The following is a 13,079-nucleotide window of genomic DNA, read 5'->3' as shown; positions in this document are numbered from 1 at the left end:
GTAAGCATAGAATCTGGGTCCTTATTCTCACTTTCCTAGAAACCAGGGAACTGTGATCAATTTAAAGAACCAATGAAATGAAAATGTTCTGTGAATCAAGACCATTCTATTCTCTTTCATTTTATTTGTAAACTAGGGTGTTCAAATTGCTGGAAAATAGTAGTTACTTAATGAATGCTTGATATGTGTACACACACACATGCATGCACGCACACATGCACACACACCCCAGTGCTCTTGAACTGAAAGTTCAAAGAAGCTCGATAGGGTGGTCTCACAAATCTGAGGATAATTCTTTCTACAGTTCTGAGACATGAATGATGTGCTATGGTACTGTCAACAGAAGCAACAGCTAGACTGAGGATAAAGGCTTTCAGCCTAGTGGGGGCTCTCAGGATCGGGAGAGGAGAGAGAGACAACGGATTTGTAACACACTGGCTAAGAATACAGGCTTTGAATATACATATGATTAGTTTTAATCTAGGTTCTTCTAGTACTTTGTGGTCTTGGCCAAGCAACCTTGTCATGGACATAGACATGCTCTGCCCAGATACACTGCCAAGGAAGAGTTTGCTGCCCAGATATTAGAAGTACTGTAGGCAGAAAGTCTTTAGCTGTCAGCACTTAAAGGACTAATATAGTTGCAGACCTACCTCTCCCGAGGTTATAGCCTTTCTGGAGGGTACACGAATGAACTATTGGAGGCAGGGCTATAAACATGGAGTTGTTTTAACTTCAGTCAAACCTAGGACCATTCTAACAGGTCCATTTTAGCTTGAGAGCTCCCTGTGGGGTCTGCTGAGACTGTCCAGCCTGTGTCAAAGTTGAACCTCCTTCCTTGCCTGGTTTTCCTTTTTTCCTCTCTTCCACAGATGTCACTTTCAGGGACCATTCTTAGTAAATATCTTGCACCCTAAACTTCATCTCAGAATCTGCATCCTGGAAAACTTAATCTTTATATACCTTACCCAGGGATGCTTAGTCATTCTCATTTGAAAAATGAAGATTGGTAACAAGAGCAATCTGCTATTTTGGGGCCTTGTATTTTGTTAACAACTTCATGAAAGAGACCTCCAGGCTAGTTAGGTCTGAGAACATATGGAAAAATAAATCACATAAGCACAAGTAAGTCTAGTATCACATGGCTAAATTGCTCAACATTTAACTTGACATAGATAACATCATGGTATAATATCAAATGTATGTGTTTATTTTGCTTTAATAACTCAGATATTAACATATCTTTTTATTTTTCTTAGCATTTATAACCAAGATTTTTTTCAAGATTATATTACAATGATATAAATTGTTACTAATTTTTTCTTCCAGAAATATGTTTTTAGGTGAAAAAAAGTTTCATTGTTGCAGTATTTTCCAGTAACTATTTTACTGCAGGGCCACTGTTTACCTTTTTGCAATTGATACTTTCAATGTTTTTAAACCTCAGTAATTAGATTGCAATCATTTATGACATTCTTTAATAAGAACACATTCTCCTTTGTAAACATTCTATGAACTACTTTTAGATGTTTGTGATTTACAAAAATATTTCTATTTGTTGGAAAAGACACACAGGTCTTTGAGATCATTTAAAAGCTTGGTATTCCAGATTCAGGGAAGCAAATTACAATTATTATGGTTGTTACTGCAATTCTTTTTATCACATATCAACACAGGCAGCAGACAAATTTAAAGGTAAATTCACCAGTGAGTTAATGTAAGTACCATCATGAACAAAGACTCTTTAGTGTATTTAAAGCCTCACTCCTTGAGCTAAGGAGACATATAAAGAAAATGAATGACATTATATTAATAGATTCAGAATATGTGATATAACCTGAAAGATGATATAGCTGAAAAGGAGACATAGGCCCAAATGAAAAACTATAGTCAGTATAACAGCAAATCTTCAAACAAATATGGGAGCTTATTATTTATAAAATTCCATGCCAAGCACTTTGGAGAATACAAAGGTGATTGCTTGCAATTTAATATGCAACAAAGAAAAGGGCATAAAAATCAGGAAATAGTAAGTATAAAAAATGAAGGACATGTTAAATATAAACAAATACTAAAATATGCCAGTGGGCTGTAGCGTCTGAGTGGCTTAGTTGGTTGAACATAAACTCTTGATTTCGGTTCAGGTCATGATCCCAAGGTCACTGAATGAAGCCCTGCAACTGCTTAAGATTCTCTCTCTCTCCCTCTGTGCTTCTCCCCTGTGCCCACTCCTTTTCTGTCTCTAAAATTAAAAATAAATGCTAGTGGGGATCAAGAGAGGGAAACACCACACATGTTTGGTTGAAGAATTCGAAAGAGAATGGAGAAAATACCTTTCATAAATGGCATCTATGATTTGAAAATTTTGGATAGGAGACAGGCAATTTGGAGAGGGCCTATCAAGCAGAGAAATAACACAAAGAAGTTGCTTATGCTCAGGGTTTCACAAAGGAAAGGTCTGGGGACAAAAAATAGTGAATTTGAAAATTCAGAGTATATTTACTTATTTTCTGAAAAATTTTTAAATGTGTATTTATTTTTGAGAGAGAGTGAGAGAGAGACAGAAAGTGTGAGCAGGGAGGGCAGAGACAGAGGGAGACACAGAATCTGAAGAGGCTCTATGCTCTAAGCTGTCGGCACAGAGCCCGAAACGGGGCTTGAACCCATGAACTACGAGATCATGGCCAAAGTTGGACGCTTAACTGACTAAGCCACCCAGCTGCTCCTAAAAAATTCAGAGTATATTTAAAGAAGTAGGTGGAGTTGAATGTAGTAGAGAAATTAGGTGATTATTATTGAATAATGATATGGATGCAGATAAATGCCTTTTATTTCTAAATTTAAAAATTATCTTTGTCAATAAATATGTACAGGTTGGCTTGATTGGACACATAGACATACTTAAAACAAGAAAGTATGGAATGTAAAATGATTTTTTTAACTCCTCTTTCCACTGATTTCCAATATCATTTAGGGGACACGTTACTAAAGGGGATGGATGTGGAAAAGGTGAATTCCCAAAATACAAAACACTAACTTCTTCACTTTCACCCTGTTGGTTTTATCCGATTTAAACCTGTAATACTCCTTGTAAATTTGTGTGCTTGCAATTTCGAAAGCTCAGCCTCTCTCTGAGGCCTCACATTCAGGTCAGGTTGTTGTGATCCTTTTAAGGATTTTATAACCTTCTTATCTATCAAACACTGTAATCCCACCGAAATGTGACTCCTAGAGCTAACACAAAATGAACAGCTGGGATCATTTTCCTCCTTTTTCCATGTTCCCCATCATCTTTTCAATCCCATTTTTCCTATTGCCAATCTATCTTCTACCTAGTAACTTTGCTCCTTAACATCTGATATGTTCTTCAAGCCCCACATTTTAGTCTCATCAGCAGGAGAATCATACAGCTCTACCTTCAACACATCACACACATCTACCTCTATACATCACACTATCTACCTTCAAAATCTCAAAGTAGGTTTTTTCTTTCCATTATTATAAACCATTTACCTTTTCCTTCTTTCAGGTTCAGTAAATTTCCTTTTTATTCTCAGTGTGAACTCCTTTCACTCAACACTGTCAATTTATTCAGTTCTTTAATCTCTAATTATAATTGACCAAAACTCATCATAACCTTTGTTTCCTCTACCGCACCCGTCCCTGGAGTTTATTGCCTTTTCTCTGGTTCCAGGTCATGAATTATTGTTGGTTAAAGATTTAAATAGATAAAGCCAAATTCCCCCTTTAAAAATGCATGACATTTTCTGGGAGCTCACTATTGCAAAATATTGTTTAATTCACACATTTATTTTATTCCCTAGCATACAGACTCCCAGGAAAGCAATGCCAAAATGTACACATGCCCATATCTTTTTAAATCCTCAATTCATACTTTAATAGCAATTCTAAGCATTGAATTTCACAGATAATATCCCCTCAAACCCAGCCAACTACTTTTATCATACTTATCCCTTGTTCTATCATTGTGTCTGAAAGAGGTCTCAGAGAAATCTCTTTTCTGAATTTCAACCCCAACATTTATATTTTAAAATGCTTGTCTTATCAAACACTTAGACCCTTCCTTGCCAATGTTTATTCCCCAAAATTGAGGCCTCTCTTTATATTCTATGACAAACCCTATCAAGACAAAAACTGTAATTCATCACCTTGCTCTCCTCTCTTTTCCTTTATTTAATATAGTCAGCCAGTCTTAATGTTTAGATTATTTCACTTGCCCTCACATCAATGGTCATGTTCTTTAAAATCAACATGCAAAAGTATATATATCGTCAGCCTTTCCCTCACCTCTTTTCAGTTTTGCTGCCACCAGTATTAAAAAGCTACAGCTTGTGTGTTACCCTGACTTCACTGTTGCTGAAACCTCTTAACTAGTTTGATTGTTCTCCTATATCTCTTTCATATATTATTTCCAAATTGATCTCTTGAAAACAATGCACTACCACATTGCTTCGTTGACAGCACATCATTTGCCAAAGTCTCTTTAGTCTGACACTTAAAACTCTATTGAATTGATTAGCTGTATTTTTAGAATTTTACCCTATTCCTCAAAATGAGCTTTTTACTCCACCCAAACCGAGTTCCTTAATCAGATTCACTCTTTTTTTTTTTTTAATGTTTTATTTATTTCTGAGAGAGAGAGAGATAGTGTGAGCAGGGGAGGGTCAGAGAGAGAGGGAGACACAGAATCTGAAGACAGGCTCCAGGCTCTGAGCTAGCTGTCAGCACAGAGCCCGACGCGGGTCTCGAACCCATGAACCATGAGATCATGACCTGAGTCGAAGTCAGATGCTTAACCAGCTGAACCACCCAGGTGCCCCTAATCAGATTCACTCTTGAAATGAAAGAAGAAAAAGACAAGAAAAGAAAATTACTGGGTGGACCAAATGCAGGTGAGAGGGTTGATGAGATATTTTGCACTTGAAGGCAAAAATAGCAATTTTCTCCATAAAATTCTTAATTTAGTGCTCTGTGCCAACTACTTTTATTTTATTATAACCTCGTCCTTTTAATCTTAGTTTGGCTTATTTACCCACAAGTATATGAACATGCACTTCAAATCTCAAGTTATTTTTCTATTGACCAATCAAGTGTACTCTTTTAGGTTTTAACTCTTATAAATTCTACTACAGTATCTGTTACCACTGACCAACTCTTCATTCTTGAAAAAGATTTTTTTTCTACTTAATTACATGTTCTTAAAATTCCTTTTACCTGACCTGTCATTATCTTTCTGACCCTTTACTCTACATTCTCTCCTCACTAATGTCCCAGATATGGGTATCCCAGAAGCTCAAAGGAAAAGTGATCTTCTCTTTCTATACCTCTTCTCTTGTTGATTTAATCTTCATTAAACATATCTCTAACTTCTTTCAAGATTGGTATTGAATATCTCACCATATTTCTAAGTGTCTTACATCTAGAACTTAATTTAAAGAGCTTTCCATCCTAAGTATATGGCTTCTCTCAATACCACTATTTTTCTTCCTGTATCACCACCTTAGAATAGCTATTTTGTAAGAACTCTCCAAATATGGCAGGGCATAACTAAATTGGAATATGAATTCCATGGAATAGGCACATAATCCTTCTCCAAAAAATGAAATAACAAGTTAAGAGGCTACCAAAAACTCTCTTCTCAATCAGAACTGAAGAAAGCTGGGGGAAGAGTGGTAAAAACACCTGAACATCTAAAAGAGGGAGTACAATGCAAAACAGGGAAAATTTTCCATATAATTTAATAGAATCTCCATATTTATTTCAGACATCTCTTAATGTTATAAACACAATTAAAGTAAGCCTTCAAACAATAAGAAATATGTCAGTTTATCATTTTTTTCTGCATGTTGAAGGCTCATTGTCCTTGTACCCTGACTTCCCTGATCTTCACAATGTACAGTTTACAATCTGCTTTCAAATCCGTAAGAGCGTATAGAAGAATTCAGTGATAGCTTAGTCCACTTTTTGCTTTTAATAATTTTTATGAAGTACTTTGGAGATTGTGCTGTTGTACAGAATAAACTGTATTGTGAAAAAATATCTATTTCCAGGTTCTGTTACTGACATTCAAAATTCAACAGAAGGGCAAACAGTGAAGCTATAAATGAAGGATAATAGGAAAGGCTTTCTGACTTGTTTGGAAAGGACATGAGGCCTATTGAGGGATATCTGGGGGGAGGGGGATCATATTTAAGATTTAATGAGAAAGGTANCTAGAGAAAGTATTAATTTAGAAAGAAAGAGACACAACCATATTTAGGAATAAAATAATAAGAATAAATTACTACTGCTACCAGTGGAAGAAACAATTATGGTAGCAACCTCAAAACATGGCATAGAATGAATTTTGGAATATATATATATGTATGAAAAGAGGTTGTCTTTAGAAAAGAGAAGTATAAATTACATTTAGAATCACCTACTTAGGTAGAGGATTATTCATTGCAAAAAGATGTCTGTCAAAATAATCAGCATAAAGGATTGTGTAACTGAGTTGCATTTCTGGTTCAAAAATATAAATTCTAGGTATTCCAAATAACTAAAAATGTGTGTGTGTGTGTGTGTGTGTGTGTGTGTGTGTATAANAGGGTAGCAAAACCAGAACAAAACCAAACTATTAATAATAAATCACAACTACTCTTTTATACTTTCTTATAATCTGATTATGTAAATATCCATTCAAATATAAAAGCATATATAATTTTCTTATTAAGTAAAATGGTGACATCTGAAGTGGTTCAGAGCACAATTTCAAAAAAACTGGGATAAGTATCAAATTTTAATATTGGAAATAGATAGCAAATAATGTAAAATGAGAACTGTATAATAATAATAATTAATAATTTGGGGCACCTGGGTGGCTCAGTCGATTANTACTATGTATATATTTTAAAATTGGGTGGCAGTTTTAGTAGTAATCATGTCAGCTAAGTAGTTCAATTTTTAGTTGAAAATAAATATTGTAAAGTTCACTCAAATTAACTAAATGAAAGTTTTCATTTCTATCTGTTTCTGAGGTTGTATTTTCTAATTCAAATTAAAAGGCACATGGCAAAATGAAATCAACATGTTGCCTCATTCATTGAACCAATCAAGGAATGGAATCCTGATCTTATTTCATGAATTAGTGTAAAATATACCATAGAATGAAATACAACACACCCACCCATAGTGATCTTTAAAGATGAAACTTTCTTACTACTTTCTGATCCAACAGAACCATAAGATCTCATAGATTAATTTTCAAAATGAAGTAGTGAGGGTGAGGACAAAATGGTGATCATAAGGTTGCCTGGGATACTTAATGACCAAGATTCATTCATTCATTCATTCATTCATTCATTCTCTCTCTCTCTCTCTCTCATTTAAAGGGCACCCAGGAATAACTTTCAAAGCTAAAGATCATTCAAGATTTCTGGAGGAAACTACAGTTCTACACCATGAAATATATCAGCTGTGCAAATTCTTCTAACTGAAATGCTGCTAACTGATTGGAGTCTCACTGTGGATATAAAAGCAATTTAAAAAGCCATGTCTCCTCTTCCCATGATTCATGGAATTATGAAAATCCTGGTTACCAACTTAGCCTGACTCTGCTGCCATTTCTGACCTTAGCCAGGAAGAATTTAAGATGTTTAGTTCAATCTAATGAAAGTAGTATGACACTATTTTTGTTGCTGGTCATTAATTTCTCATTTAACAATGATCTATAGAGGAATGACTATACTGACAATGCTAGGTCTGCAGATACACACATGACCTGTATAAGCAGGGGTATAGTATCTGCTGACAACATATAGTTAGGGCCCTGACCTAGATTGAGAGGTGAAGGGTGAAATTAATGCTAAGAAGTGGTGCGGAAGATGAGATAGAAAAGAGGAGAAAGAATTAACTAGACTTAGTGACAGAAAGAAGACAACAGACAAGAAGGAGAATAAGAGATCAAGAGAGAAAGAAAGAAAATGAGAAAGGAAGAAAGCAAGAAAGAGAGAAAGGAAAGGAAAGAAAGAAAGAAAGAAAGAAAGAAAGAAAGAAAGAAAGAAAGAAAGAAAGAAAGAAAGAAAGAAAGAAAGAAAAGAGGAAAGAAAGAAAGAAAAGAGGAAAGAAAGAAAGGGAGGGAGGAAGCGAGGGGAAGGAAAGAAGGAAGAAACACACTATATGCAATAGACTTAAGATGAGAAGGAAATACCTCATTCTAGCAATCTGAAGCAGGTGAGTGTACCTGACTAATACGGAGCAAAGGAAAGTGGTATGAAGGAAGAATGTAGAAGAGTAGGCAGGGAGTAGAAACACACATCCGTGTGTGTATGTGTTTTAAGACAATTCTGGCTGAAATATGAAGATTCAGATTTTATTAGGCAAGACAAAAGATAAAAAATAATTATAAGTTACAGATGAGTCTGGTGTCACAGGAAATGGACATAAAGAAAATCATATGAACAGGTTTTCCAGAAAGATTCAACTAGACTTGCTACTTAAAAGTAGAGGGTAAGGGTGAAGAGTTATTAACAATGACTCTGGGGTTTCCCATCTAGCCCCTAGGTTAATTTATGTGCTAGATGTTAAACTTTGATGCCATTATACACATTAATGCTTGTCTTAGTCATCTATCCCACACTCCAATCTTTCAGAAATCAGTTGACAGACATTCTGAAGCTGACTGTCTGACTGATAACTTACATATCCAGTTATTTTCCATTTCTGAACTCCCCCTCATGTGGCTATTAAAGCACCCTATTTCAAATTTTCTGACACTGAGGGCCTGCTTTGGCTACTAGATTTGTTTTTCATCTTATCTTTCGTATTTATTTATATTACACTGCTGGATTAGAAAATTAAGGTTACCTGTCAAATATCTACAGTTAAATCACTGAAAATTAAAGAGAAAGGGAAAATGTAGATACAGATCAAGTGAAAACTAGATCTTGTGCAGGTCATTAAGTTTATGAAGTTATTTAAAAAAGGATTGCAAATTTTAAATATCATACCATAGTAGTCAAAACAAAAAATGAAACATGATCTGCCTCATAGTTTACATTATTTATGAAGATAAACATCAATTATTTGAGGAAAGCAATACACTTTTTGGCACTTGGGACTGAAACATCTCTAGGTGAGGCTAAATCATATAGGAGTGCATCCCCAACAATCTCCTTGCAATAAATGTAACACTGAGTTTTATATAACTATTTCTTAAAATATTTCAACATAAGGANGGGGGTGTGCTTTACCTGGGAAGAAACTGATACAGGGAGATCAATTTCTAACTACATCTGCTCTTCACCCTTGAGAATAAAATGCTTATTATGAGAGTATTATCTCTGTTATGCACTAATACAATCCATGAAATATACTGTATACTTCAGTTATGCTAGAGGAAAAAAAATGGTGAGACTCACTGGTATTGAAATATGGGTGGAAGCCATATCCATCAAATTGATGTTTCCCCTTTCCCAACACAGCACACATGTNGCAGAAAGTTCAAGATCATTTATGTAAAGCAGAATTAATTATGTGATTAAGAACACATACTCTATCCAGATTTTATCTTGGGCAAGTTAACCAATTTCCCTGCAGTATCTTTATCCATAAAATAGAAATAATACTGGTACCTATGTAACAAAATTTTATATTGGTACTTATGTAATATTGGTACATATGTAACAAAAGAATTAAATAAATTCTTTTTTATAACATGTTTAGAAAATTGATTGACATATAAATGTACTATTCATTGTGTTTTTAAAAATACAAAAATAGTCCATAAGAGTTTGGAGGATCAATATTCTTTTTTAAAAATTTTTAGTTTTTGAGAGGGAGAGAGAGAGTGTGTGAATGCGTGTGCACAAGTGGTGTAGGGACAGAGGGAGAAGAGGGAAGAGAATGACTGTGAGATCATGATCTGAGCCGAAATCAAGAGTAAGATGCTTAACTGACTGAGCCACCCAGCCGCCCCTTAACCTCACCATGAACCAGGATAACATACAATCAGTGTCAGCTCTGATGGATCCCAGCACCATGTATATTTCTAATAGCCTTTGAATGTGACCAAAACATGCTTCATTTCAATTGACACAAGTCATGTGTCCATGAGCATGCAGAGTTTGAAATCAGGGTGTGTTATTCAACATGTCTTTTATGAGCATGAATATTTTGGGGGGTTCATAGATTAAAATTATATATTTTTGAATATATGAATATCTTTTATGTATATCCTGAAGGTACATCAGGAAGCTAAAATTTAAATGCTATCTAAACATTGTATTTTCATTTCTTGGCAGAAAAGCCAATTGTGATCTAAAGTCTCTTCCAAATTATTTGTGACTTTTTTTCACCAAAAAATAGAAGTACAGAGACACTCTGAGAACAAATGACATCATTATTTTTCTTAATGGAAAAACATTCATTTTAATGTCAGGATTAAAATATTAATACCTCATATAGGAACACATGTTTACATATTAAAGACATGAAATATTTTAAGATGGTTATGCAAATCATTTAAAAATTTGTAGAAAACTTTCATTCAGTTTACCAAAGGGCAGTTTTCAAGAAGTTAAATTTGAACTAAAGTAAAATTACATTTATACTGTTCAGACCCACAATTAATTGAATTCACATGAAATTAATTTAAAACTTCAGGAATATCATTTTTATTGTGAACTAATATTTGTGGTACAAAAATACATGTACTTTTTTCAAATATCTTAGATTCTGAACTAACAATTCTTTGTAAGAAATATAAAAATTCTTACATGATACACAGAAGACTTACTACAAACACTCTAGAAGGTCATCTTATAATTTTGTTGGTTCAAAAGTATTTATTATAGAGTCCCTGGGTGGCTTAGTTAATTGAGCATCTGACTCTTGATTTCAGTTCAAGTCATGATCCTACAGACATGGGATCTAGCCCTGAGTCAGGCTCTGTGTTGAGTTTGGAGCCTGCTTAAAATTGTCTCTCTTTCTTCCTCTGTCTCTCTTCCAAGCTCATGCATGATCTCTCTCTCTTTAAAATAAAACAAAACCAAAAACTAACAAATGAGAAACAACAACAACAAAAAACCCAAAAGTCTTTATTATATATAAAGTATACTTAAATGTATTAAATTTAAGAAACATCTTTTGGAAGATAGTGAGCACTTCATATATCTCAATATTTAAAAGGGCTTATAAATGTATATGTATATTTCCATTTTATTTATATCTTTAATACCAGTGTGAATGTAGCAAAGTAGTAGATGTATGTTTAAAGCAGTAGTGATGTGATCATAACAGCAAACAAATAGGACTTATGTATATATTCAGAAGTCAGACATTTTTGAACCAAGGCAAATTCCTACTGGAGACCCATTTGGTTTCCCAACTGAGAATCTGTTAGCCACAGATTGCTAAGAGTGTACACAGTATTGTGAATACCAACGATGTCATCTCAGTTTTTGGGCAAAGTGTATAACTTGCTCTTTGCCTAACACATCTAAAAGAGCTTAGTAGTTTTGAGTAGATTGACTAAACAAATAAGAAAACTTTCTTCTCTTGCAAGATACACAAGGGGGCCAATCATAAAGGCAAATGCAGTTGTTTACAATTTTTATTATTTGTATTACTGTTCTTATTACTGTTGGCTAGACAACACTGAGACTATGACTTCTAAATAATGTTCACTATCATCATTTATTGTCGGGTCTGTCAACTGGCTGAGCAATGTTGAGAATAGCTTAATTAAAATTAATCCCTATAATAGCCCATGAATTCAAGAATACATTTTTTTAAAATTACAAAAATAGAATTAAAACTCTTCTGTGAGGAAGTTCAAAATAACTTACTTACCCACATTCTTATAGAATATCTTAGCAGTGAAATTCTGCTATTACTTTTCTAATATAAAACTATTTTAAACAAAGCCCGTAGTCACAATTTTTATAAAGACATTTTAATATATTATTTGAAAAATATTAGCATGAAATAACAAAATTTATCAAAAATAATCTTGGGTAAATCTATTGGGAAATAAACACCTCTGCAAAAAAAAAAGAGAAAAATAAAATGAGAGTTATAATTTATGATCATTTTAGCTATAGTATGTATATATGACTATTTTCCTAGAGTAACATTTTAAGATTAAAATAATTTTATTTATAATTTTTACTTACAGAAGGGTAGTAACAGGAATGCAAAAAAAAAAAAAGAATACCAAAAGTATATAATTTATGGTATCAGGTGTAAAAATATAGATAAAGAGACACATATATTTAATTATACTATAAATAGAATGATAAGTTTCATGTGCCCAGCAGATGCTATGAAACAATTAACAACTGGTGTTGAAGTAAAAAAAATTATTGCTAAAAATCATTTTGTTTTTCTGTAATATTATAATATAGATAAGGGATTGGTAAACCACTGCCCACAATCCAGATCTGTTTCACTAGCTGTTTTGTAAACAAAGTTTTATTAAAACAAAGCTACATTCATTCCCTTACATATGGTCTGTGATCACTTGAACGCTACAATGGTCAAGTTAAATAGTTACAATGGAAATCACATGGCCTGCAAAACTTGTAATATTTACAATCTGGCTGTTTCCAGAATAAGTTTGCTGAGCCCCAATATAGATCATTGTTATTGATAACCTATTGGTACTAATAAGATGGTTTAAGTGGTATTTAAAATAATTATTGGTTTCAAGCATATATTTGCAAACAAAAAAATCATATTACTATAGGAAGTTTTTCTTTTTTCAAAACTTCAAATTCCTATCAATGAAGATTAAAGCTCTGTTTCATAATGTTCTCTGACATTTTAAACCTTTTAAAATAAAATGATTTTAAAGTACCATTTTAAAAGTATTTGGTTTAATTAATTTTATCTACCTGAGTTACCACAAGAGAATTCAAACTCTAATTGTTCTTTGTGAAATGAATGTTGTACACTCATGTCCCTATTAAAATTATAAAATAGTCTTGGGGCGCCTGGGTGGCTTAGTCGGTTAAGCGTCCGACTTTCGCTTGGGTCATGATCTCTCGGTTCGTGGGTTCGGGCCCCGCGTCAGGCTCTGT

This window comes from Crocuta crocuta, unplaced genomic scaffold, assembly GCF_008692635.1.
Source record: "Crocuta crocuta isolate KB4526 unplaced genomic scaffold, BGI_CrCroc_1.0 scaffold21, whole genome shotgun sequence".
NCBI lineage: Eukaryota > Metazoa > Chordata > Mammalia > Carnivora > Hyaenidae > Crocuta > Crocuta crocuta.
This window is presented reverse-complemented; position numbering follows the sequence as displayed.